Source organism: Dendrobates tinctorius, unplaced genomic scaffold (assembly GCF_039654945.1).
Source record: "Dendrobates tinctorius isolate UK_male_01 unplaced genomic scaffold, ASM3965494v1 ptg000062l, whole genome shotgun sequence".
NCBI lineage: Eukaryota > Metazoa > Chordata > Amphibia > Anura > Dendrobatidae > Dendrobates > Dendrobates tinctorius.
In genome coordinates, this window is record NW_027361730.1 from 41,271,980 (window position 1) to 41,295,611 (window position 23,632).

Sequence of the window (23,632 nt, forward strand, 5' to 3'; positions counted from 1 at the left end):
CTATAGTTGGTGTGGATTTTGCTGTTGACATTTGTGTCATTGTTGATAAACTACACGGTGTCCTTGCTATTCAAGGACACCCCATCGACATGTCCTGCAGAAGAGCGGAGAAGAGGGAATTGTCTGCAGAGATGAGCAGAGCATGTCCAAAGTTATCATGGCATCTAGAACAGATGGAAACAAAAAGGATGAGAAAGACTCCAATAAGAGCAAACATCATCTATAAAGGTACCTGGATGTCAAAGTTTATTTGCGCTACTTCCTGCTTCTATTCAGTATTGAGGCTCCTGTATGTAGGGTAAAAATGGCTAATAACCACTTCTACTATCTCTTCGCCCTTGTTAAGGACACTAGATCCTTCTAGGGTCAGTGTGCTGCCTAGAAAAAACCGCTGTGTGAATGAGGCCATAGTTGTCAGCCGAGCAAAAGTTTGACTAAATCTCCCAGACACTATAGACAGCTTTGCCATCATTCGGATGTCTGCTGGCTGGCCCATTTCTCTCATCCAAAGGAGCACTGACTCTGGCCAGTGAGGGCAAAATGGCAGTTTTCTTCACAGTCTCACCTCTCTTATCTGAAAGTGCAAAAAAGGAAAAATGAGCAGGGCCCACAGTGGATCCTCTGAGCACTCACATGCCTCGTGTGCACTTTCTCGGAGTGTGATGTCAGAGGTTTCGACGCAGCCAATCCTCGTTAGTATAGTGGTGAGTATCCCCGCCTGTCACGCGGGAGACCGGGGTTCGATTCCCCGACGGGGAGGTTTCTTATGTCCTTGCCACTGCTACGTGAACCTGATTGATCCGGCAATATCTTCATAAGCAGGAGCTTTTGATCCTTTATTGTTCGACTGTCACGCGTTACATATGCGTCTACCACCAAAAGTCCCTACATGTGTGCTAAATCCATCCCCCCCCCCCCTAAAAAGAAAAAAAAAAGGATCGCGCTCGTACAGCTTTCCATTTTTTTCCCTGCAGGGACGTAATGCCACACCCATGGCCGGTTAGCTCAGTTGGTTAGAGCGTGGTGCTAATAACGCCAAGGTCGCGGGTTCGATCCCCGTACGGGCCAGGAGCAGCTTTTTAGAGGTCATGTTCACTAGTTTCATCCCAGGTAAATCGATGCTGAAGCTGGTTTCTTCCGATTCCGCATTTTGCTCACAGTGTTTACCGTCTCGAATCGTGTGCCTAACTGATTTGCAGAAGTAGTTGTCTCTATGTTGTGGTGTTAATTGAAGCCTGTAGCAGGCATTTACTAACTATAGTTGGTGTGGATTTTGCTGTTGACATTTGTGTCATTGTTGATAAACTACACGGTGTCCTTGCTATTCAAGGACACCCCATCGACATGTCCTGCAGAAGAGCGGAGAAGAGGGAATTGTCTGCAGAGATGAGCAGAGCATGTCCAAAGTTATCATGGCATCTAGAACAGATGGAAACAAAAAGGATGAGAAAGACTCCAATAAGAGCAAACATCATCTATAAAGGTACCTGGATGTCAAAGTTTATTTGCGCTACTTCCTGCTTCTATTCAGTATTGAGGCTCCTGTATGTAGGGTAAAAATGGCTAATAACCACTTCTACTATCTCTTCGCCCTTGTTAAGGACACTAGATCCTTCTAGGGTCAGTGTGCTGCCTAGAAAAAACCGCTGTGTGAATGAGGCCATAGTTGTCAGCCGAGCAAAAGTTTGACTAAATCTCCCAGACACTATAGACAGCTTTGCCATCATTCGGATGTCTGCTGGCTGGCCCATTTCTCTCATCCAAAGGAGCACTGACTCTGGCCAGTGAGGGCAAAATGGCAGTTTTCTTCACAGTCTCACCTCTCTTATCTGAAAGTGCAAAAAAGGAAAAATGAGCAGGGCCCACAGTGGATCCTCTGAGCACTCACATGCCTCGTGTGCACTTTCTCGGAGTGTGATGTCAGAGGTTTCGACGCAGCCAATCCTCGTTAGTATAGTGGTGAGTATCCCCGCCTGTCACGCGGGAGACCGGGGTTCGATTCCCCGACGGGGAGGTTTCTTATGTCCTTGCCACTGCTACGTGAACCTGATTGATCCGGCAATATCTTCATAAGCAGGAGCTTTTGATCTTTTATTGTTCGACTGTCACGCGTTACATATGCGTCTACCACCAAAAGTCCCTACATGTGTGCTAAATCCATCCCCCCCCCCCCTAAAAAAAAAAAAAAAGGATCGCGCTCGTACAGCTTTCCATTTTTTTCCCTGCAGGGACGTAATGCCACACCCATGGCCGGTTAGCTCAGTTGGTTAGAGCGTGGTGCTAATAACGCCAAGGTCGCGGGTTCGATCCCCGTACGGGCCAGGAGCAGCTTTTTAGAGGTCATGTTCACTAGTTTCATCCCAGGTAGATCGATGCTGAAGCTGGTTTCTTCCGATTCCGCATTTTGCTCACAGTGTTTACCGTCTCGAATCGTGTGCCTAACTGATTTGCAGAAGTAGTTGTCTCTATGTTGTGGTGTTAATTGAAGCCTGTAGCAGGCATTTACTAACTATAGTTGGTGTGGATTTTGCTGTTGACATTTGTGTCATTGTTGATAAACTACACGGTGTCCTTGCTATTCAAGGACACCCCATCGACATGTCCTGCAGAAGAGCGGAGAAGAGGGAATTGTCTGCAGAGATGAGCAGAGCATGTCCAAAGTTATCATGGCATCTAGAACAGATGGAAACAAAAAGGATGAGAAAGACTCCAATAAGAGCAAACATCATCTATAAAGGTACCTGGATGTCAAAGTTTATTTGCGCTACTTCCTGCTTCTATTCAGTATTGAGGCTCCTGTATGTAGGGTAAAAATGGCTAATAACCACTTCTACTATCTCTTCGCCCTTGTTAAGGACACTAGATCCTTCTAGGGTCAGTGTGCTGCCTAGAAAAAACCGCTGTGTGAATGAGGCCATAGTTGTCAGCCGAGCAAAAGTTTGACTAAATCTCCCAGACACTATAGACAGCTTTGCCATCATTCGGATGTCTGCTGGCTGGCCCATTTCTCTCATCCAAAGGAGCACTGACTCTGGCCAGTGAGGGCAAAATGGCAGTTTTCTTCACAGTCTCACCTCTCTTATCTGAAAGTGCAAAAAAGGAAAAATGAGCAGGGCCCACAGTGGATCCTCTGAGCACTCACATGCCTCGTGTGCACTTTCTCGGAGTGTGATGTCAGAGGTTTCGACGCAGCCAATCCTCGTTAGTATAGTGGTGAGTATCCCCGCCTGTCACGCGGGAGACCGGGGTTCGATTCCCCGACGGGGAGGTTTCTTATGTCCTTGCCACTGCTACGTGAACCTGATTGATCCGGCAATATCTTCATAAGCAGGAGCTTTTGATCTTTTATTGTTCGACTGTCACGCGTTACATATGCGTCTACCACCAAAAGTCCCTACATGTGTGCTAAATCCATCCCCCCCCCCCCTAAAAAAAAAAAAAAAGGATCGCGCTCGTACAGCTTTCCATTTTTTTCCCTGCAGGGACGTAATGCCACACCCATGGCCGGTTAGCTCAGTTGGTTAGAGCGTGGTGCTAATAACGCCAAGGTCGCGGGTTCGATCCCCGTACGGGCCAGGAGCAGCTTTTTAGAGGTCATGTTCACTAGTTTCATCCCAGGTAGATCGATGCTGAAGCTGGTTTCTTCCGATTCCGCATTTTGCTCACAGTGTTTACCGTCTCGAATCGTGTGCCTAACTGATTTGCAGAAGTAGTTGTCTCTATGTTGTGGTGTTAATTGAAGCCTGTAGCAGGCATTTACTAACTATAGTTGGTGTGGATTTTGCTGTTGACATTTGTGTCATTGTTGATAAACTACACGGTGTCCTTGCTATTCAAGGACACCCCATCGACATGTCCTGCAGAAGAGCGGAGAAGAGGGAATTGTCTGCAGAGATGAGCAGAGCATGTCCAAAGTTATCATGGCATCTAGAACAGATGGAAACAAAAAGGATGAGAAAGACTCCAATAAGAGCAAACATCATCTATAAAGGTACCTGGATGTCAAAGTTTATTTGCGCTACTTCCTGCTTCTATTCAGTATTGAGGCTCCTGTATGTAGGGTAAAAATGGCTAATAACCACTTCTACTATCTCTTCGCCCTTGTTAAGGACACTAGATCCTTCTAGGGTCAGTGTGCTGCCTAGAAAAAACCGCTGTGTGAATGAGGCCATAGTTGTCAGCCGAGCAAAAGTTTGACTAAATCTCCCAGACACTATAGATCCTCTGAGCACTCACATGCCTCGTGTGCACTTTCTCGGAGTGTGATGTCAGAGGTTTCGATGCAGCCAATCCTCGTTAGTATAGTGGTGAGTATCCCCGCCTGTCACGCGGGAGACCGGGGTTCGATTCCCCGACGGGGAGGTTTCTTATGTTCTTGCCACTGCTACGTGAACCTGATTGATCCGGCAATATCTTCATAAGCAGGAGCTTTTGATCTTTTATTGTTCGACTGTCACGCGTTACATATGCGTCTACCACCAAAAGTCCCTACATGTGTGCTAAATCCATCCCCCCCCCCCCCCCCCTAAAAAAAAAAAAAAAGGATCGCGCTCGTACAGCTTTCCATTTTTTTCCCGGCAGGGACGTAATGCCACACCCATGGCCGGTTAGCTCAGTTGGTTAGAGCGTGGTGCTAATAACGCCAAGGTCGCGGGTTCGATCCCCGTACGGGCCAGGAGCAGCTTTTTAGAGGTCATGTTCACTAGTTTCATCCCAGGTAGATCGATGCTGAAGCTGGTTTCTTCCGATTCCGCATTTTGCTCACAGTGTTTACCGTCTCGAATCGTGTGCCTAACTGATTTGCAGAAGTAGTTGTCTCTATGTTGTGGTGTTAATTGAAGCCTGTAGCAGGCATTTACTAACTATAGTTGGTGTGGATTTTGCTGTTGACATTTGTGTCATTGTTGATAAACTACACGGTGTCCTTGCTATTCAAGGACACCCCATCGACATGTCCTGCAGAAGAGCGGAGAAGAGGGAATTGTCTGCAGAGATGAGCAGAGCATGTCCAAAGTTATCATGGCATCTAGAACAGATGGAAACAAAAAGGATGAGAAAGACTCCAATAAGAGCAAACATCATCTATAAAGGTACCTGGATGTCAAAGTTTATTTGCGCTACTTCCTGCTTCTATTCAGTATTGAGGCTCCTGTATGTAGGGTAAAAATGGCTAATAACCACTTCTACTATCTCTTCGCCCTTGTTAAGGACACTAGATCCTTCTAGGGTCAGTGTGCTGCCTAGAAAAAACCGCTGTGTGAATGAGGCCATAGTTGTCAGCCGAGCAAAAGTTTGACTAAATCTCCCAGACACTATAGACAGCTTTGCCATCATTCGGATGTCTGCTGGCTGGCCCATTTCTCTCATCCAAAGGAGCACTGACTCTGGCCAGTGAGGGCAAAATGGCAGTTTTCTTCACAGTCTCACCTCTCTTATCTGAAAGTGCAAAAAAGGAAAAATGAGCAGGGCCCACAGTGGATCCTCTGAGCACTCACATGCCTCGTGTGCACTTTCTCGGAGTGTGATGTCAGAGGTTTCGACGCAGCCAATCCTCGTTAGTATAGTGGTGAGTATCCCCGCCTGTCACGCGGGAGACCGGGGTTCGATTCCCCGACGGGGAGGTTTCTTATGTTCTTGCCACTGCTACGTGAACCTGATTGATCCGGCAATATCTTCATAAGCAGGAGCTTTTGATCTTTTATTGTTCGACTGTCACGCGTTACATATGCGTCTACCACCAAAAGTCCCTACATGTGTGCTAAATCCATCCCCCCCCCCCCCCCTAAAAAAAAAAAAAAAGGATCGCGCTCGTACAGCTTTCCATTTTTTTCCCTGCAGGGACGTAATGCCACACCCATGGCCGGTTAGCTCAGTTGGTTAGAGCGTGGTGCTAATAACGCCAAGGTCGCGGGTTCGATCCCCGTACGGGCCAGGAGCAGCTTTTTAGAGGTCATGTTCACTAGTTTCATCCCAGGTAGATCGATGCTGAAGCTGGTTTCTTCCGATTCCGCATTTTGCTCACAGTGTTTACCGTCTCGAATCGTGTGCCTAACTGATTTGCAGAAGTAGTTGTCTCTATGTTGTGGTGTTAATTGAAGCCTGTAGCAGGCATTTACTAACTATAGTTGGTGTGGATTTTGCTGTTGACATTTGTGTCATTGTTGATAAACTACACGGTGTCCTTGCTATTCAAGGACACCCCATCGACATGTCCTGCAGAAGAGCGGAGAAGAGGGAATTGTCTGCAGAGATGAGCAGAGCATGTCCAAAGTTATCATGGCATCTAGAACAGATGGAAACAAAAAGGATGAGAAAGACTCCAATAAGAGCAAACATCATCTATAAAGGTACCTGGATGTCAAAGTTTATTTGCGCTACTTCCTGCTTCTATTCAGTATTGAGGCTCCTGTATGTAGGGTAAAAATGGCTAATAACCACTTCTACTATCTCTTCGCCCTTGTTAAGGACACTAGATCCTTCTAGGGTCAGTGTGCTGCCTAGAAAAAACCGCTGTGTGAATGAGGCCATAGTTGTCAGCCGAGCAAAAGTTTGACTAAATCTCCCAGACACTATAGACAGCTTTGCCATCATTCGGATGTCTGCTGGCTGGCCCATTTCTCTCATCCAAAGGAGCACTGACTCTGGCCAGTGAGGGCAAAATGGCAGTTTTCTTCACAGTCTCACCTCTCTTATCTGAAAGTGCAAAAAAGGAAAAATGAGCAGGGCCCACAGTGGATCCTCTGAGCACTCACATGCCTCGTGTGCACTTTCTCGGAGTGTGATGTCAGAGGTTTCGACGCAGCCAATCCTCGTTAGTATAGTGGTGAGTATCCCCGCCTGTCACGCGGGAGACCGGGGTTCGATTCCCCGACGGGGAGGTTTCTTATGTTCTTGCCACTGCTACGTGAACCTGATTGATCCGGCAATATCTTCATAAGCAGGAGCTTTTGATCTTTTATTGTTCGACTGTCACGCGTTACATATGCGTCTACCACCAAAAGTCCCTACATGTGTGCTAAATCCATCCCCCCCCCCCCCCCTAAAAAAAAAAAAAAAGGATCGCGCTCGTACAGCTTTCCATTTTTTTCCCGGCAGGGACGTAATGCCACACCCATGGCCGGTTAGCTCAGTTGGTTAGAGCGTGGTGCTAATAACGCCAAGGTCGCGGGTTCGATCCCCGTACGGGCCAGGAGCAGCTTTTTAGAGGTCATGTTCACTAGTTTCATCCCAGGTAGATCGATGCTGAAGCTGGTTTCTTCCGATTCCGCATTTTGCTCACAGTGTTTACCGTCTCGAATCGTGTGCCTAACTGATTTGCAGAAGTAGTTGTCTCTATGTTGTGGTGTTAATTGAAGCCTGTAGCAGGCATTTACTAACTATAGTTGGTGTGGATTTTGCTGTTGACATTTGTGTCATTGTTGATAAACTACAAGGTGTCCTTGCTATTCAAGGACACCCCATCGACATGTCCTGCAGAAGAGCGGAGAAGAGGGAATTGTCTGCAGAGATGAGCAGAGCATGTCCAAAGTTATCATGGCATCTAGAACAGATGGAAACAAAAAGGATGAGAAAGACTCCAATAAGAGCAAACATCATCTATAAAGGTACCTGGATGTCAAAGTTTATTTGCGCTACTTCCTGCTTCTATTCAGTATTGAGGCTCCTGTATGTAGGGTAAAAATGGCTAATAACCACTTCTACTATCTCTTCGCCCTTGTTAAGGACACTAGATCCTTCTAGGGTCAGTGTGCTGCCTAGAAAAAACCGCTGTGTGAATGAGGCCATAGTTGTCAGCCGAGCAAAAGTTTGACTAAATCTCCCAGACACTATAGACAGCTTTGCCATCATTCGGATGTCTGCTGGCTGGCCCATTTCTCTCATCCAAAGGAGCACTGACTCTGGCCAGTGAGGGCAAAATGGCAGTTTTCTTCACAGTCTCACCTCTCTTATCTGAAAGTGCAAAAAAGGAAAAATGAGCAGGGCCCACAGTGGATCCTCTGAGCACTCACATGCCTCGTGTGCACTTTCTCGGAGTGTGATGTCAGAGGTTTCGACGCAGCCAATCCTCGTTAGTATAGTGGTGAGTATCCCCGCCTGTCACGCGGGAGACCGGGGTTCGATTCCCCGACGGGGAGGTTTCTTATGTCCTTGCCACTGCTACGTGAACCTGATTGATCCGGCAATATCTTCATAAGCAGGAGCTTTTGATCTTTTATTGTTCGACTGTCACGCGTTACATATGCGTCTACCACCAAAAGTCCCTACATGTGTGCTAAATCCATCCCCCCCCCCCTAAAAAAAAAAAAAAAGGATCGCGCTCGTACAGCTTTCCATTTTTTTCCCTGCAGGGACGTAATGCCACACCCATGGCCGGTTAGCTCAGTTGGTTAGAGCGTGGTGCTAATAACGCCAAGGTCGCGGGTTCGATCCCCGTACGGGCCAGGAGCAGCTTTTTAGAGGTCATGTTCACTAGTTTCATCCCAGGTAGATCGATGCTGAAGCTGGTTTCTTCCGATTCCGCATTTTGCTCACAGTGTTTACCGTCTCGAATCGTGTGCCTAACTGATTTGCAGAAGTAGTTGTCTCTATGTTGTGGTGTTAATTGAAGCCTGTAGCAGGCATTTACTAACTATAGTTGGTGTGGATTTTGCTGTTGACATTTGTGTCATTGTTGATAAACTACACGGTGTCCTTGCTATTCAAGGACACCCCATCGACATGTCCTGCAGAAGAGCGGAGAAGAGGGAATTGTCTGCAGAGATGAGCAGAGCATGTCCAAAGTTATCATGGCATCTAGAACAGATGGAAACAAAAAGGATGAGAAAGACTCCAATAAGAGCAAACATCATCTATAAAGGTACCTGGATGTCAAAGTTTATTTGCGCTACTTCCTGCTTCTATTCAGTATTGAGGCTCCTGTATGTAGGGTAAAAATGGCTAATAACCACTTCTACTATCTCTTCGCCCTTGTTAAGGACACTAGATCCTTCTAGGGTCAGTGTGCTGCCTAGAAAAAACCGCTGTGTGAATGAGGCCATAGTTGTCAGCCGAGCAAAAGTTTGACTAAATCTCCCAGACACTATAGACAGCTTTGCCATCATTCGGATGTCTGCTGGCTGGCCCATTTCTCTCATCCAAAGGAGCACTGACTCTGGCCAGTGAGGGCAAAATGGCAGTTTTCTTCACAGTCTCACCTCTCTTATCTGAAAGTGCAAAAAAGGAAAAATGAGCAGGGCCCACAGTGGATCCTCTGAGCACTCACATGCCTCGTGTGCACTTTCTCGGAGTGTGATGTCAGAGGTTTCGACGCAGCCAATCCTCGTTAGTATAGTGGTGAGTATCCCCGCCTGTCACGCGGGAGACCGGGGTTCGATTCCCCGACGGGGAGGTTTCTTATGTTCTTGCCACTGCTACGTGAACCTGATTGATCCGGCAATATCTTCATAAGCAGGAGCTTTTGATATTTTATTGTTCGACTGTCACGCGTTACATATGCGTCTACCACCAAAAGTCCCTACATGTGTGCTAAATCCATCCCCCCCCCCCCCCCCCTAAAAAAAAAAAAAAAGGATCGCGCTCGTACAGCTTTCCATTTTTTTCCCGGCAGGGACGTAACGCCACACCCATGGCCGGTTAGCTCAGTTGGTTAGAGCGTGGTGCTAATAACGCCAAGGTCGCGGGTTCGATCCCCGTACGGGCCAGGAGCAGCTTTTTAGAGGTCATGTTCACTAGTTTCATCCCAGGTAGATCGATGCTGAAGCTGGTTTCTTCCGATTCCGCATTTTGCTCACAGTGTTTACCGTCTCGAATCGTGTGCCTAACTGATTTGCAGAAGTAGTTGTCTCTATGTTGTGGTGTTAATTGAAGCCTGTAGCAGGCATTTACTAACTATAGTTGGTGTGGATTTTGCTGTTGACATTTGTGTCATTGTTGATAAACTACACGGTGTCCTTGCTATTCAAGGACACCCCATCGACATGTCCTGCAGAAGAGCGGAGAAGAGGGAATTGTCTGCAGAGATGAGCAGAGCATGTCCAAAGTTATCATGGCATCTAGAACAGATGGAAACAAAAAGGATGAGAAAGACTCCAATAAGAGCAAACATCATCTATAAAGGTACCTGGATGTCAAAGTTTATTTGCGCTACTTCCTGCTTCTATTCAGTATTGAGGCTCCTGTATGTAGGGTAAAAATGGCTAATAACCACTTCTACTATCTCTTCGCCCTTGTTAAGGACACTAGATCCTTCTAGGGTCAGTGTGCTGCCTAGAAAAAACCGCTGTGTGAATGAGGCCATAGTTGTCAGCCGAGCAAAAGTTTGACTAAATCTCCCAGACACTATAGACAGCTTTGCCATCATTCGGATGTCTGCTGGCTGGCCCACTTCTCTCATCCAAAGGAGCACTGACTCTGGCCAGTGAGGGCAAAATGGCAGTTTTCTTCACAGTCTCACCTCTCTTATCTGAAAGTGCAAAAAAGGAAAAATGAGCAGGGCCCACAGTGGATCCTCTGAGCACTCACATGCCGCGTGTGCACTTTCTCGGAGTGTGATGTCAGAGGTTTCGACGCAGCCAATCCTCGTTAGTATAGTGGTGAGTATCCCCGCCTGTCACGCGGGAGACCGGGGTTCGATTCCCCGACGGGGAGGTTTCTTATGTTCTTGCCACTGCTACGTGAACCTGATTGATCCGGCAATATCTTCATAAGCAGGAGCTTTTGATCTTTTATTGTTCGACTGTCACGCGTTACATATGCGTCTACCACCAAAAGTCCCTACATGTGTGCTAAATCCATCCCCCCCCCCCCCCCCTAAAAAAAAAAAAAAAGGATCGCGCTCGTACAGCTTTCCATTTTTTTCCCGGCAGGGACGTAATGCCACACCCATGGCCGGTTAGCTCAGTTGGTTAGAGCGTGGTGCTAATAACGCCAAGGTCGCGGGTTCGATCCCCGTACGGGCCAGGAGCAGCTTTTTAGAGGTCATGTTCACTAGTTTCATCCCAGGTAGATCGATGCTGAAGCTGGTTTCTTCCGATTCCGCATTTTGCTCACAGTGTTTACCGTCTCGAATCGTGTGCCTAACTGATTTGCAGAAGTAGTTGTCTCTATGTTGTGGTGTTAATTGAAGCCTGTAGCAGGCATTTACTAACTATAGTTGGTGTGGATTTTGCTGTTGACATTTGTGTCATTGTTGATAAACTACACGGTGTCCTTGCTATTCAAGGACACCCCATCGACATGTCCTGCAGAAGAGCGGAGAAGAGGGAATTGTCTGCAGAGATGAGCAGAGCATGTCCAAAGTTATCATGGCATCTAGAACAGATGGAAACAAAAAGGATGAGAAAGACTCCAATAAGAGCAAACATCATCTATAAAGGTACCTGGATGTCAAAGTTTATTTGCGCTACTTCCTGCTTCTATTCAGTATTGAGGCTCCTGTATGTAGGGTAAAAATGGCTAATAACCACTTCTACTATCTCTTCGCCCTTGTTAAGGACACTAGATCCTTCTAGGGTCAGTGTGCTGCCTAGAAAAAACCGCTGTGTGAATGAGGCCATAGTTGTCAGCCGAGCAAAAGTTTGACTAAATCTCCCAGACACTATAGACAGCTTTGCCATCATTCGGATGTCTGCTGGCTGGCCCATTTCTCTCATCCAAAGGAGCACTGACTCTGGCCAGTGAGGGCAAAATGGCAGTTTTCTTCACAGTCTCACCTCTCTTATCTGAAAGTGCAAAAAAGGAAAAATGAGCAGGGCCCACAGTGGATCCTCTGAGCACTCACATGCCTCGTGTGCACTTTCTCGGAGTGTGATGTCAGAGGTTTCGACGCAGCCAATCCTCGTTAGTATAGTGGTGAGTATCCCCGCCTGTCACGCGGGAGACCGGGGTTCGATTCCCCGACGGGGAGGTTTCTTATGTTCTTGCCACTGCTACGTGAACCTGATTGATCCGGCAATATCTTCATAAGCAGGAGCTTTTGATCTTTTATTGTTCGACTGTCACGCGTTACATATGCGTCTACCACCAAAAGTCCCTACATGTGTGCTAAATCCATCCCCCCCCCCCCCTAAAAAAAAAAAAAAAGGATCGCGCTCGTACAGCTTTCCATTTTTTTCCCGGCAGGGACGTAATGCCACACCCATGGCCGGTTAGCTCAGTTGGTTAGAGCGTGGTGCTAATAACGCCAAGGTCGCGGGTTCGATCCCCGTACGGGCCAGGAGCAGCTTTTTAGAGGTCATGTTCACTAGTTTCATCCCAGGTAGATCGATGCTGAAGCTGGTTTCTTCCGATTCCGCATTTTGCTCACAGTGTTTACCGTCTCGAATCGTGTGCCTAACTGATTTGCAGAAGTAGTTGTCTCTATGTTGTGGTGTTAATTGAAGCCTGTAGCAGGCATTTACTAACTATAGTTGGTGTGGATTTTGCTGTTGACATTTGTGTCATTGTTGATAAACTACAAGGTGTCCTTGCTATTCAAGGACACCCCATCGACATGTCCTGCAGAAGAGCGGAGAAGAGGGAATTGTCTGCAGAGATGAGCAGAGCATGTCCAAAGTTATCATGGCATCTAGAACAGATGGAAACAAAAAGGATGAGAAAGACTCCAATAAGAGCAAACATCATCTATAAAGGTACCTGGATGTCAAAGTTTATTTGCGCTACTTCCTGCTTCTATTCAGTATTGAGGCTCCTGTATGTAGGGTAAAAATGGCTAATAACCACTTCTACTATCTCTTCGCCCTTGTTAAGGACACTAGATCCTTCTAGGGTCAGTGTGCTGCCTAGAAAAAACCGCTGTGTGAATGAGGCCATAGTTGTCAGCCGAGCAAAAGTTTGACTAAATCTCCCAGACACTATAGACAGCTTTGCCATCATTCGGATGTCTGCTGGCTGGCCCATTTCTCTCATCCAAAGGAGCACTGACTCTGGCCAGTGAGGGCAAAATGGCAGTTTTCTTCACAGTCTCACCTCTCTTATCTGAAAGTGCAAAAAAGGAAAAATGAGCAGGGCCCACAGTGGATCCTCTGAGCACTCACATGCCTCGTGTGCACTTTCTCGGAGTGTGATGTCAGAGGTTTCGACGCAGCCAATCCTCGTTAGTATAGTGGTGAGTATCCCCGCCTGTCACGCGGGAGACCGGGGTTCGATTCCCCGACGGGGAGGTTTCTTATGTCCTTGCCACTGCTACGTGAACCTGATTGATCCGGCAATATCTTCATAAGCAGGAGCTTTTGATCTTTTATTGTTCGACTGTCACGCGTTACATATGCGTCTACCACCAAAAGTCCCTACATGTGTGCTAAATCCAACCCCCCCCCCCCTAAAAAAAAAAAAAAAGGATCGCGCTCGTACAGCTTTCCATTTTTTTCCCTGCAGGGACGTAATGCCACACCCATGGCCGGTTAGCTCAGTTGGTTAGAGCGTGGTGCTAATAACGCCAAGGTCGCGGGTTCGATCCCCGTACGGGCCAGGAGCAGCTTTTTAGAGGTCATGTTCACTAGTTTCATCCCAGGTAGATCGATGCTGAAGCTGGTTTCTTCCGATTCCGCATTTTGCTCACAGTGTTTACCGTCTCGAATCGTGTGCCTAACTGATTTGCAGAAGTAGTTGTCTCTATGTTGTGGTGTTAATTGAAGCCTGTAGCAGGCATTTACTAACTATAGTTGGTGTGGATTTTGCTGTTGACATTTGTGTCATTGTTGATAAACTACACGGTGTCCTTGCTATTCAAGGACACCCCATCGACATGTCCTGCAGAAGAGCGGAGAAGAGGGAATTGTCTGCAGAGATGAGCAGAGCATGTCCAAAGTTATCATGGCATCTAGAACAGATGGAAACAAAAAGGATGAGAAAGACTCCAATAAGAGCAAACATCATCTATAAAGGTACCTGGATGTCAAAGTTTATTTGCGCTACTTCCTGCTTCTATTCAGTATTGAGGCTCCTGTATGTAGGGTAAAAATGGCTAATAACCACTTCTACTATCTCTTCGCCCTTGTTAAGGACACTAGATCCTTCTAGGGTCAGTGTGCTGCCTAGAAAAAACCGCTGTGTGAATGAGGCCATAGTTGTCAGCCGAGCAAAAGTTTGACTAAATCTCCCAGACACTATAGACAGCTTTGCCATCATTCGGATGTCTGCTGGCTGGCCCATTTCTCTCATCCAAAGGAGCACTGACTCTGGCCAGTGAGGGCAAAATGGCAGTTTTCTTCACAGTCTCACCTCTCTTATCTGAAAGTGCAAAAAAGGAAAAATGAGCAGGGCCCACAGTGGATCCTCTGAGCACTCACATGCCTCGTGTGCACTTTCTCGGAGTGTGATGTCAGAGGTTTCGACGCAGCCAATCCTCGTTAGTATAGTGGTGAGTATCCCCGCCTGTCACGCGGGAGACCGGGGTTCGATTCCCCGACGGGGAGGTTTCTTATGTCCTTGCCACTGCTACGTGAACCTGATTGATCCGGCAATATCTTCATAAGCAGGAGCTTTTGATCTTTTATTGTTCGACTGTCACGCGTTACATATGCGTCTACCACCAAAAGTCCCTACATGTGTGCTAAATCCATCCCCCCCCCCCTAAAAAAAAAAAAAAAGGATCGCGCTCGTACAGCTTTCCATTTTTTTCCCTGCAGGGACGTAATGCCACACCCATGGCCGGTTAGCTCAGTTGGTTAGAGCGTGGTGCTAATAACGCCAAGGTCGCGGGTTCGATCCCCGTACGGGCCAGGAGCAGCTTTTTAGAGGTCATGTTCACTAGTTTCATCCCAGGTAGATCGATGCTGAAGCTGGTTTCTTCCGATTCCGCATTTTGCTCACAGTGTTTACCGTCTCGAATCGTGTGCCTAACTGATTTGCAGAAGTAGTTGTCTCTATGTTGTGGTGTTAATTGAAGCCTGTAGCAGGCATTTACTAACTATAGTTGGTGTGGATTTTGCTGTTGACATTTGTGTCATTGTTGATAAACTACACGGTGTCCTTGCTATTCAAGGACACCCCATCGACATGTCCTGCAGAAGAGCGGAGAAGAGGGAATTGTCTGCAGAGATGAGCAGAGCATGTCCAAAGTTATCATGGCATCTAGAACAGATGGAAACAAAAAGGATGAGAAAGACTCCAATAAGAGCAAACATCATCTATAAAGGTACCTGGATGTCAAAGTTTATTTGCGCTACTTCCTGCTTCTATTCAGTATTGAGGCTCCTGTATGTAGGGTAAAAATGGCTAATAACCACTTCTACTATCTCTTCGCCCTTGTTAAGGACACTAGATCCTTCTAGGGTCAGTGTGCTGCCTAGAAAAAACCGCTGTGTGAATGAGGCCATAGTTGTCAGCCGAGCAAAAGTTTGACTAAATCTCCCAGACACTATAGACAGCTTTGCCATCATTCGGATGTCTGCTGGCTGGCCCATTTCTCTCATCCAAAGGAGCACTGACTCTGGCCAGTGAGGGCAAAATGGCAGTTTTCTTCACAGTCTCACCTCTCTTATCTGAAAGTGCAAAAAAGGAAAAATGAGCAGGGCCCACAGTGGATCCTCTGAGCACTCACATGCCTCGTGTGCACTTTCTCGGAGTGTGATGTCAGAGGTTTCGACGCAGCCAATCCTCGTTAGTATAGTGGTGAGTATCCCCGCCTGTCACGCGGGAGACCGGGGTTCGATTCCCCGACGGGGAGGTTTCTTATGTCCTTGCCACTGCTACGTGAACCTGATTGATCCGGCAATATCTTCATAAGCAGGAGCTTTTGATCTTTTATTGTTCGACTGTCACGCGTTACATATGCGTCTACCACCAAAAGTCCCTACATGTGTGCTAAATCCATCCCCCCCCCCCCTAAAAAAAAAAAAAAAGGATCGCGCTCGTACAGCTTTCCATTTTTTTCCCTGCAGGGACGTAATGCCACACCCATGGCCGGTTAGCTCAGTTGGTTAGAGCGTGGTGCTAATAACGCCAAGGTCGCGGGTTCGATCCCCGTACGGGCCAGGAGCAGCTTTTTAGAGGTCATGTTCACTAGTTTCATCCCAGGTAGATCGATGCTGAAGCTGGTTTCTTCCGATTCCGCATTTTGCTCACAGTGTTTACCGTCTCGAATCGTGTGCCTAACTGATTTGCAGAAGTAGTTGTCTCTATGTTGTGGTGTTAATTGAAGCCTGTAGCAGGCATTTACTAACTATAGTTGGTGTGGATTTTGCTGTTGACATTTGTGTCATTGTTGATAAACTACACGGTGTCCTTGCTATTCAAGGACACCCCATCGACATGTCCTGCAGAAGAGCGGAGAAGAGGGAATTGTCTGCAGAGATGAGCAGAGCATGTCCAAAGTTATCATGGCATCTAGAACAGATGGAAACAAAAAGGATGAGAAAGACTCCAATAAGAGCAAACATCATCTATAAAGGTACCTGGATGTCAAAGTTTATTTGCGCTACTTCCTGCTTCTATTCAGTATTGAGGCTCCTGTATGTAGGGTAAAAATGGCTAATAACCACTTCTACTATCTCTTCGCCCTTGTTAAGGACACTAGATCCTTCTAGGGTCAGTGTGCTGCCTAGAAAAAACCGCTGTGTGAATGAGGCCATAGTTGTCAGCCGAGCAAAAGTTTGACTAAATCTCCCAGACACTATAGACAGCTTTGCCATCATTCGGATGTCTGCTGGCTGGCCCATTTCTCTCATCCAAAGGAGCACTGACTCTGGCCAGTGAGGGCAAAATGGCAGTTTTCTTCACAGTCTCACCTCTCTTATCTGAAAGTGCAAAAAAGGAAAAATGAGCAGGGCCCACAGTGGATCCTCTGAGCACTCACATGCCTCGTGTGCACTTTCTCGGAGTGTGATGTCAGAGGTTTCGACGCAGCCAATCCTCGTTAGTATAGTGGTGAGTATCCCCGCCTGTCACGCGGGAGACCGGGGTTCGATTCCCCGACGGGGAGGTTTCTTATGTCCTTGCCACTGCTACGTGAACCTGATTGATCCGGCAATATCTTCATAAGCAGGAGCTTTTGATCTTTTATTGTTCGACTGTCACGCGTTACATATGCGTCTACCACCAAAAGTCCCTACATGTGTGCTAAATCCATCCCCCCCCCCCCTAAAAAAAAAAAAAAAGGATCGCGCTCGTACAGCTTTCCATTTTTTTCCCTGCAGGGACGTAATGCCACACCCATGGCCGGTTAGCTCAGTTGGTTAGAGCGTGGTGCTAATAACGCCAAGGTCGCGGGTTCGATCCCCGTACGGGCCAGGAGCAGCTTTTTAGAGGTCATGTTCACTAGTTTCATCCCAGGTAGATCGATGCTGAAGCTGGTTTCTTCCGATTCCGCATTTTGCTCACAGTGTTTACCGTCTCGAATCGTGTGCCTAACTGATTTGCAGAAGTAGTTGTCTCTATGTTGTGGTGTTAATTGAAGCCTGTAGCAGGCATTTACTAACTATAGTTGGTGTGGATTTTGCTGTTGACATTTGTGTCATTGTTGATAAACTACACGGTGTCCTTGCTATTCAAGGACACCCCATCGACATGTCCTGCAGAAGAGCGGAGAAGAGGGAATTGTCTGCAGAGATGAGCAGAGCATGTCCAAAGTTATCATGGCATCTAGAACAGATGGAAACAAAAAGGATGAGAAAGACTCCAATAAGAGCAAACATCATCTATAAAGGTACCTGGATGTCAAAGTTTATTTGCGCTACTTCCTGCTTCTATTCAGTATTGAGGCTCCTGTATGTAGGGTAAAAATGGCTAATAACCACTTCTACTATCTCTTCGCCCTTGTTAAGGACACTAGATCCTTCTAGGGTCAGTGTGCTGCCTAGAAAAAACCGCTGTGTGAATGAGGCCATAGTTGTCAGCCGAGCAAAAGTTTGACTAAATCTCCCAGACACTATAGACAGCTTTGCCATCATTCGGATGTCTGCTGGCTGGCCCATTTCTCTCATCCAAAGGAGCACTGACTCTGGCCAGTGAGGGCAAAATGGCAGTTTTCTTCACAGTCTCACCTCTCTTATCTGAAAGTGCAAAAAAGGAAAAATGAGCAGGGCCCACAGTGGATCCTCTGAGCACTCACATGCCTCGTGTGCACTTTCTCGGAGTGTGATGTCAGAGGTTTCGACGCAGCCAATCCTCGTTAGTATAGTGGTGAGTATCCCCGCCTGTCACGCGGGAGACCGGGGTTCGATTCCCCGACGGGGAGGTTTCTTATGTTCTTGCCACTGCTACGTGAACCTGATTGATCCGGCAATATCTTCATAAGCAGGAGCTTTTGATCTTTTATTGTTCGACTGTCACGCGTTACATATGCGTCTACCACCAAAAGTCCCTACATGTGTGCTAAATCCATCCCCCCCCCCCCCCCCTAAAAAAAAAAAAAACGGATCGCGCTCGTACAGCTTTCCATTTTTTTCCCGGCAGGGACGTAATGCCACACCCATGGCCGGTTAGCTCAGTTGGTTAGAGCGTGGTGCTAATAACGCCAAGGTCGCGGGTTCGATCCCCGTACGGGCCAGGAGCAGCTTTTTAGAGGTCATGTTCACTAGTTTCATCCCAGGTAGATCGATGCTGAAGCTGGTTTCTTCCGATTCCGCATTTTGCTCACAGTGTTTACCGTCTCGAATCGTGTGCCTAACTGATTTGCAGAAGTAGTTGTCTCTATGTTGTGGTGTTAATTGAAGCCTGTAGCAGGCATTTACTAACTATAGTTGGTGTGGATTTTGCTGTTGACATTTGTGTCATTGTTGATAAACTACACGGTGTCCTTGCTATTCAAGGACACCCCATCGACATGTCCTGCAGAAGAGCGGAGAAGAGGGAATTGTCTGCAGAGATGAGCAGAGCATGTCCAAAGTTATCATGGCATCTAGAACAGATGGAAACAAAAAGGATGAGAAAGACTCCAATAAGAGCAAACATCATCTATAAAGGTACCTGGATGTCAAAGTTTATTTGCGCTACTTCCTGCTTCTATTCAGTATTGAGGCTCCTGTATGTAGGGTAAAAATGGCTAATAACCACTTCTACTATCTCTTCGCCCTTGTTAAGGACACTAGATCCTTCTAGGGTCAGTGTGCTGCCTAGAAAAAACCGCTGTGTGAATGAGGCCATAGTTGTCAGCCGAGCAAAAGTTTGACTAAATCTCCCAGACACTATAGACAGCTTTGCCATCATTCGGATGTCTGCTGGCTGGCCCATTTCTCTCATCCAAAGGAGCACTGACTCTGGCCAGTGAGGGCAAAATGGCAGTTTTCTTCACAGTCTCACCTCTCTTATCTGAAAGTGCAAAAAAGGAAAAATGAGCAGGGCCCACAGTGGATCCTCTGAGCACTCACATGCCTCGTGTGCACTTTCTCGGAGTGTGATGTCAGAGGTTTCGACGCAGCCAATCCTCGTTAGTATAGTGGTGAGTATCCCCGCCTGTCACGCGGGAGACCGGGGTTCGATTCCCCGACGGGGAGGTTTCTTATGTTCTTGCCACTGCTACGTGAACCTGATTGATCCGGCAATATCTTCATAAGCAGGAGCTTTTGATCTTTTATTGTTCGACTGTCACGCGTTACATATGCGTCTACCACCAAAAGTCCCTACATGTGTGCTAAATCCATCCCCCCCCCCCCCCCCCTAAAAAAAAAAAAAAAGGATCGCGCTCGTACAGCTTTCCATTTTTTTCCCGGCAGGGACGTAATGCCACACCCATGGCCGGTTAGCTCAGTTGGTTAGAGCGTGGTGCTAATAACGCCAAGGTCGCGGGTTCGATCCCCGTACGGGCCAGGAGCAGCTTTTTAGAGGTCATGTTCACTAGTTTCATCCCAGGTAGATCGATGCTGAAGCTGGTTTCTTCCGATTCCGCATTTTGCTCACAGTGTTTACCGTCTCGAATCGTGTGCCTAACTGATTTGCAGAAGTAGTTGTCTCTATGTTGTGGTGTTAATTGAAGCCTGTAGCAGGCATTTACTAACTATAGTTGGTGTGGATTTTGCTGTTGACATTTGTGTCATTGTTGATAAACTACAAGGTGTCCTTGCTATTCAAGGACACCCCATCGACATGTCCTGCAGAAGAGCGGAGAAGAGGGAATTGTCTGCAGAGATGAGCAGAGCATGTCCAAAGTTATCATGGCATCTAGAACAGATGGAAACAAAAAGGATGAGAAAGACTCCAATAAGAGCAAACATCATCTATAAAGGTACCTGGATGTCAAAGTTTATTTGCGCTACTTCCTGCTTCTATTCAGTATTGAGGCTCCTGTATGTAGGGTAAAAATGGCTAATAACCACTTCTACTATCTCTTCGCCCTTGTTAAGGACACTAGATCCTTCTAGGGTCAGTGTGCTGCCTAGAAAAAACCGCTGTGTGAATGAGGCCATAGTTGTCAGCCGAGCAAAAGTTTGACTAAATCTCCCAGACACTATAGACAGCTTTGCCATCATTCGGATGTCTGCTGGCTGGCCCATTTCTCTCATCCAAAGGAGCACTGACTCTGGCCAGTGAGGGCAAAATGGCAGTTTTCTTCACAGTCTCACCTCTCTTATCTGAAAGTGCAAAAAAGGAAAAATGAGCAGGGCCCACAGTGGATCCTCTGAGCACTCACATGCCTCGTGTGCACTTTCTCGGAGTGTGATGTCAGAGGTTTCGACGCAGCCAATCCTCGTTAGTATAGTGGTGAGTATCCCCGCCTGTCACGCGGGAGACCGGGGTTCGATTCCCCGACGGGGAGGTTTCTTATGTCCTTGCCACTGCTACGTGAACCTGATTGATCCGGCAATATCTTCATAAGCAGGAGCTTTTGATCTTTTATTGTTCGACTGTCACGCGTTACATATGCGTCTACCACCAAAAGTCCCTACATGTGTGCTAAATCCATCCCCCCCCCCCCTAAAAAAAAAAAAAAAGGATCGCGCTCGTACAGCTTTCCATTTTTTTCCCTGCAGGGACGTAATGCCACACCCATGGCCGGTTAGCTCAGTTGGTTAGAGCGTGGTGCTAATAACGCCAAGGTCGCGGGTTCGATCCCCGTACGGGCCAGGAGCAGCTTTTTAGAGGTCATGTTCACTAGTTTCATCCCAGGTAGATCGATGCTGAAGCTGGTTTCTTCCGATTCCGCATTTTGCTCACAGTGTTTACCGTCTCGAATCGTGTGCCTAACTGATTTGCAGAAGTAGTTGTCTCTATGTTGTGGTGTTAATTGAAGCCTGTAGCAGGCATTTACTAACTATAGTTGGTGTGGATTTTGCTGTTGACATTTGTGTCATTGTTGATAAACTACACGGTGTCCTTGCTATTCAAGGACACCCCATCGACATGTCCTGCAGAAGAGCGGAGAAGAGGGAATTGTCTGCAGAGATGAGCAGAGCATGTCCAAAGTTATCATGGCATCTAGAACAGATGGAAACAAAAAGGATGAGAAAGACTCCAATAAGAGCAAACATCATCTATAAAGGTACCTGGATGTCAAAGTTTATTTGCGCTACTTCCTGCTTCTATTCAGTATTGAGGCTCCTGTATGTAGGGTAAAAATGGCTAATAACCACTTCTACTATCTCTTCGCCCTTGTTAAGGACACTAGATCCTTCTAGGGTCAGTGTGCTGCCTAGAAAAAACCGCTGTGTGAATGAGGCCATAGTTGTCAGCCGAGCAAAAGTTTGACTAAATCTCCCAGACACTATAGACAGCTTTGCCATCATTCGGATGTCTGCTGGCTGGCCCATTTCTCTCATCCAAAGGAGCACTGACTCTGGCCAGTGAGGGCAAAATGGCAGTTTTCTTCACAGTCTCACCTCTCTTATCTGAAAGTGCAAAAAAGGAAAAATGAGCAGGGCCCACAGTGGATCCTCTGAGCACTCACATGCCTCGTGTGCACTTTCTCGGAGTGTGATGTCAGAGGTTTCGACGCAGCCAATCCTCGTTAGTATAGTGGTGAGTATCCCCGCCTGTCACGCGGGAGACCGGGGTTCGATTCCCCGACGGGGAGGTTTCTTATGTTCTTGCCACTGCTACGTGAACCTGATTGATCCGGCAATATCTTCATAAGCAGGAGCTTTTGATCTTTTATTGTTCGACTGTCACGCGTTACATATGCGTCTACCACCAAAAGTCCCTACATGTGTGCTAAATCCATCCCCCCCCCCCCCCCCTAAAAAAAAAAAAAAAGGATCGCGCTCGTACAGCTTTCCATTTTTTTCCCGGCAGGGACGTAATGCCACACCCATGGCCGGTTAGCTCAGTTGGTTAGAGCGTGGTGCTAATAACGCCAAGGTCGCGGGTTCGATCCCCGTACGGGCCAGGAGCAGCTTTTTAGAGGTCATGTTCACTAGTTTCATCCCAGGTAGATCGATGCTGAAGCTGGTTTCTTCCGATTCCGCATTTTGCTCACAGTGTTTACCGTCTCGAATCGTGTGCCTAACTGATTTGCAGAAGTAGTTGTCTCTATGTTGTGGTGTTAATTGAAGCCTGTAGCAGGCATTTACTAACTATAGTTGGTGTGGATTTTGCTGTTGACATTTGTGTCATTGTTGATAAACTACACGGTGTCCTTGCTATTCAAGGACACCCCATCGACATGTCCTGCAGAAGAGCGGAGAAGAGGGAATTGTCTGCAGAGATGAGCAGAGCATGTCCAAAGTTATCATGGCATCTAGAACAGATGGAAACAAAAAGGATGAGAAAGACTCCAATAAGAGCAAACATCATCTATAAAGGTACCTGGATGTCAAAGTTTATTTGCGCTACTTCCTGCTTCTATTCAGTATTGAGGCTCCTGTATGTAGGGTAAAAATGGCTAATAACCACTTCTACTATCTCTTCGCCCTTGTTAAGGACACTAGATCCTTCTAGGGTCAGTGTGCTGCCTAGAAAAAACCGCTGTGTGAATGAGGCCATAGTTGTCAGCCGAGCAAAAGTTTGACTAAATCTCCCAGACACTATAGACAGCTTTGCCATCATTCGGATGTCTGCTGGCTGGCCCATTTCTCTCATCCAAAGGAGCACTGACTCTGGCCAGTGAGGGCAAAATGGCAGTTTTCTTCACAGTCTCACCTCTCTTATCTGAAAGTGCAAAAAAGGAAAAATGAGCAGGGCCCACAGTGGATCCTCTGAGCACTCACATGCCTCGTGTGCACTTTCTCGGAGTGTGATGTCAGAGGTTTCGACGCAGCCAATCCTCGTTAGTATAGTGGTGAGTATCCCCGCCTGTCACGCGGGAGACCGGGGTTCGATTCCCCGACGGGGAGGTTTCTTATGTTCTTGCCACTGCTACGTGAACCTGATTGATCCGGCAATATCTTCATAAGCAGGAGCTTTTGATCTTTTATTGTTCGACTGTCACGCGTTACATATGCGTCTACCACCAAAAGTCCCTACATGTGTGCTAAATCCATCCCCCCCCCCCCCCCTAAAAAAAAAAAAAAAGGATCGCGCTCGTACAGCTTTCCATTTTTTTCCCGGCAGGGACGTAATGCCACACCCATGGCCGGTTAGCTCAGTTGGTTAGAGCGTGGTGCTAATAACGCCAAGGTCGCGGGTTCGATCCCCGTACGGGCCAGGAGCAGCTTTTTAGAGGTCATGTTCACTAGTTTCATCCCAGGTAGATCGATGCTGAAGCTGGTTTCTTCCGATTCCGCATTTTGCTCACAGTGTTTACCGTCTCGAATCGTGTGCC

The 23,632-nt window shown here is 47.1% G+C and overlaps 38 non-coding genes across 38 annotated transcripts; all 38 read left to right on the top strand.

The window, feature by feature from the left end:
* The first annotated feature begins 687 nt into the window (after positions 1-687).
* Positions 688-759, top strand: TRNAD-GUC (transfer RNA aspartic acid (anticodon GUC)). The gene has a single exon. It is a non-coding gene; the product is annotated as a tRNA-Asp (tRNA).
* Positions 760-994: 235 nt separating this feature from the next.
* Positions 995-1,068, top strand: TRNAI-AAU (transfer RNA isoleucine (anticodon AAU)). The gene has a single exon. It is a non-coding gene; the product is annotated as a tRNA-Ile (tRNA).
* An 874-nt stretch (positions 1,069-1,942) lies between these two features.
* Positions 1,943-2,014, top strand: TRNAD-GUC (transfer RNA aspartic acid (anticodon GUC)). The gene has a single exon. It is a non-coding gene; the product is annotated as a tRNA-Asp (tRNA).
* Positions 2,015-2,248: 234 nt separating this feature from the next.
* On the top strand, positions 2,249-2,322 carry TRNAI-AAU (transfer RNA isoleucine (anticodon AAU)). Its single transcript has one exon. It is a non-coding gene; the product is annotated as a tRNA-Ile (tRNA).
* Positions 2,323-3,196: 874 nt separating this feature from the next.
* TRNAD-GUC (transfer RNA aspartic acid (anticodon GUC)) lies at positions 3,197-3,268 on the top strand. The gene has a single exon. It is a non-coding gene; the product is annotated as a tRNA-Asp (tRNA).
* A 234-nt stretch (positions 3,269-3,502) lies between these two features.
* TRNAI-AAU (transfer RNA isoleucine (anticodon AAU)) lies at positions 3,503-3,576 on the top strand. The gene has a single exon. It is a non-coding gene; the product is annotated as a tRNA-Ile (tRNA).
* Positions 3,577-4,290: 714 nt separating this feature from the next.
* Positions 4,291-4,362, top strand: TRNAD-GUC (transfer RNA aspartic acid (anticodon GUC)). Its single transcript has one exon. It is a non-coding gene; the product is annotated as a tRNA-Asp (tRNA).
* A 239-nt stretch (positions 4,363-4,601) lies between these two features.
* TRNAI-AAU (transfer RNA isoleucine (anticodon AAU)) lies at positions 4,602-4,675 on the top strand. Its single transcript has one exon. It is a non-coding gene; the product is annotated as a tRNA-Ile (tRNA).
* Positions 4,676-5,549: 874 nt separating this feature from the next.
* TRNAD-GUC (transfer RNA aspartic acid (anticodon GUC)) lies at positions 5,550-5,621 on the top strand. Its single transcript has one exon. It is a non-coding gene; the product is annotated as a tRNA-Asp (tRNA).
* A 237-nt stretch (positions 5,622-5,858) lies between these two features.
* Positions 5,859-5,932, top strand: TRNAI-AAU (transfer RNA isoleucine (anticodon AAU)). Its single transcript has one exon. It is a non-coding gene; the product is annotated as a tRNA-Ile (tRNA).
* An 874-nt stretch (positions 5,933-6,806) lies between these two features.
* TRNAD-GUC (transfer RNA aspartic acid (anticodon GUC)) lies at positions 6,807-6,878 on the top strand. Its single transcript has one exon. It is a non-coding gene; the product is annotated as a tRNA-Asp (tRNA).
* A 237-nt stretch (positions 6,879-7,115) lies between these two features.
* On the top strand, positions 7,116-7,189 carry TRNAI-AAU (transfer RNA isoleucine (anticodon AAU)). The gene has a single exon. It is a non-coding gene; the product is annotated as a tRNA-Ile (tRNA).
* An 874-nt stretch (positions 7,190-8,063) lies between these two features.
* On the top strand, positions 8,064-8,135 carry TRNAD-GUC (transfer RNA aspartic acid (anticodon GUC)). Its single transcript has one exon. It is a non-coding gene; the product is annotated as a tRNA-Asp (tRNA).
* A 233-nt stretch (positions 8,136-8,368) lies between these two features.
* Positions 8,369-8,442, top strand: TRNAI-AAU (transfer RNA isoleucine (anticodon AAU)). The gene has a single exon. It is a non-coding gene; the product is annotated as a tRNA-Ile (tRNA).
* Positions 8,443-9,316: 874 nt separating this feature from the next.
* Positions 9,317-9,388, top strand: TRNAD-GUC (transfer RNA aspartic acid (anticodon GUC)). The gene has a single exon. It is a non-coding gene; the product is annotated as a tRNA-Asp (tRNA).
* Positions 9,389-9,627: 239 nt separating this feature from the next.
* Positions 9,628-9,701, top strand: TRNAI-AAU (transfer RNA isoleucine (anticodon AAU)). Its single transcript has one exon. It is a non-coding gene; the product is annotated as a tRNA-Ile (tRNA).
* An 874-nt stretch (positions 9,702-10,575) lies between these two features.
* Positions 10,576-10,647, top strand: TRNAD-GUC (transfer RNA aspartic acid (anticodon GUC)). Its single transcript has one exon. It is a non-coding gene; the product is annotated as a tRNA-Asp (tRNA).
* A 238-nt stretch (positions 10,648-10,885) lies between these two features.
* TRNAI-AAU (transfer RNA isoleucine (anticodon AAU)) lies at positions 10,886-10,959 on the top strand. The gene has a single exon. It is a non-coding gene; the product is annotated as a tRNA-Ile (tRNA).
* An 874-nt stretch (positions 10,960-11,833) lies between these two features.
* TRNAD-GUC (transfer RNA aspartic acid (anticodon GUC)) lies at positions 11,834-11,905 on the top strand. The gene has a single exon. It is a non-coding gene; the product is annotated as a tRNA-Asp (tRNA).
* A 235-nt stretch (positions 11,906-12,140) lies between these two features.
* Positions 12,141-12,214, top strand: TRNAI-AAU (transfer RNA isoleucine (anticodon AAU)). Its single transcript has one exon. It is a non-coding gene; the product is annotated as a tRNA-Ile (tRNA).
* An 874-nt stretch (positions 12,215-13,088) lies between these two features.
* Positions 13,089-13,160, top strand: TRNAD-GUC (transfer RNA aspartic acid (anticodon GUC)). Its single transcript has one exon. It is a non-coding gene; the product is annotated as a tRNA-Asp (tRNA).
* A 234-nt stretch (positions 13,161-13,394) lies between these two features.
* TRNAI-AAU (transfer RNA isoleucine (anticodon AAU)) lies at positions 13,395-13,468 on the top strand. The gene has a single exon. It is a non-coding gene; the product is annotated as a tRNA-Ile (tRNA).
* Positions 13,469-14,342: 874 nt separating this feature from the next.
* TRNAD-GUC (transfer RNA aspartic acid (anticodon GUC)) lies at positions 14,343-14,414 on the top strand. The gene has a single exon. It is a non-coding gene; the product is annotated as a tRNA-Asp (tRNA).
* Positions 14,415-14,647: 233 nt separating this feature from the next.
* TRNAI-AAU (transfer RNA isoleucine (anticodon AAU)) lies at positions 14,648-14,721 on the top strand. Its single transcript has one exon. It is a non-coding gene; the product is annotated as a tRNA-Ile (tRNA).
* Positions 14,722-15,595: 874 nt separating this feature from the next.
* Positions 15,596-15,667, top strand: TRNAD-GUC (transfer RNA aspartic acid (anticodon GUC)). Its single transcript has one exon. It is a non-coding gene; the product is annotated as a tRNA-Asp (tRNA).
* Positions 15,668-15,901: 234 nt separating this feature from the next.
* On the top strand, positions 15,902-15,975 carry TRNAI-AAU (transfer RNA isoleucine (anticodon AAU)). The gene has a single exon. It is a non-coding gene; the product is annotated as a tRNA-Ile (tRNA).
* Positions 15,976-16,849: 874 nt separating this feature from the next.
* Positions 16,850-16,921, top strand: TRNAD-GUC (transfer RNA aspartic acid (anticodon GUC)). Its single transcript has one exon. It is a non-coding gene; the product is annotated as a tRNA-Asp (tRNA).
* Positions 16,922-17,155: 234 nt separating this feature from the next.
* TRNAI-AAU (transfer RNA isoleucine (anticodon AAU)) lies at positions 17,156-17,229 on the top strand. The gene has a single exon. It is a non-coding gene; the product is annotated as a tRNA-Ile (tRNA).
* An 874-nt stretch (positions 17,230-18,103) lies between these two features.
* On the top strand, positions 18,104-18,175 carry TRNAD-GUC (transfer RNA aspartic acid (anticodon GUC)). Its single transcript has one exon. It is a non-coding gene; the product is annotated as a tRNA-Asp (tRNA).
* A 238-nt stretch (positions 18,176-18,413) lies between these two features.
* Positions 18,414-18,487, top strand: TRNAI-AAU (transfer RNA isoleucine (anticodon AAU)). The gene has a single exon. It is a non-coding gene; the product is annotated as a tRNA-Ile (tRNA).
* An 874-nt stretch (positions 18,488-19,361) lies between these two features.
* On the top strand, positions 19,362-19,433 carry TRNAD-GUC (transfer RNA aspartic acid (anticodon GUC)). The gene has a single exon. It is a non-coding gene; the product is annotated as a tRNA-Asp (tRNA).
* Positions 19,434-19,672: 239 nt separating this feature from the next.
* On the top strand, positions 19,673-19,746 carry TRNAI-AAU (transfer RNA isoleucine (anticodon AAU)). The gene has a single exon. It is a non-coding gene; the product is annotated as a tRNA-Ile (tRNA).
* Positions 19,747-20,620: 874 nt separating this feature from the next.
* Positions 20,621-20,692, top strand: TRNAD-GUC (transfer RNA aspartic acid (anticodon GUC)). Its single transcript has one exon. It is a non-coding gene; the product is annotated as a tRNA-Asp (tRNA).
* A 234-nt stretch (positions 20,693-20,926) lies between these two features.
* Positions 20,927-21,000, top strand: TRNAI-AAU (transfer RNA isoleucine (anticodon AAU)). Its single transcript has one exon. It is a non-coding gene; the product is annotated as a tRNA-Ile (tRNA).
* An 874-nt stretch (positions 21,001-21,874) lies between these two features.
* Positions 21,875-21,946, top strand: TRNAD-GUC (transfer RNA aspartic acid (anticodon GUC)). Its single transcript has one exon. It is a non-coding gene; the product is annotated as a tRNA-Asp (tRNA).
* A 238-nt stretch (positions 21,947-22,184) lies between these two features.
* TRNAI-AAU (transfer RNA isoleucine (anticodon AAU)) lies at positions 22,185-22,258 on the top strand. The gene has a single exon. It is a non-coding gene; the product is annotated as a tRNA-Ile (tRNA).
* An 874-nt stretch (positions 22,259-23,132) lies between these two features.
* On the top strand, positions 23,133-23,204 carry TRNAD-GUC (transfer RNA aspartic acid (anticodon GUC)). The gene has a single exon. It is a non-coding gene; the product is annotated as a tRNA-Asp (tRNA).
* A 237-nt stretch (positions 23,205-23,441) lies between these two features.
* TRNAI-AAU (transfer RNA isoleucine (anticodon AAU)) lies at positions 23,442-23,515 on the top strand. The gene has a single exon. It is a non-coding gene; the product is annotated as a tRNA-Ile (tRNA).
* Positions 23,516-23,632: the final 117 nt, after the last annotated feature.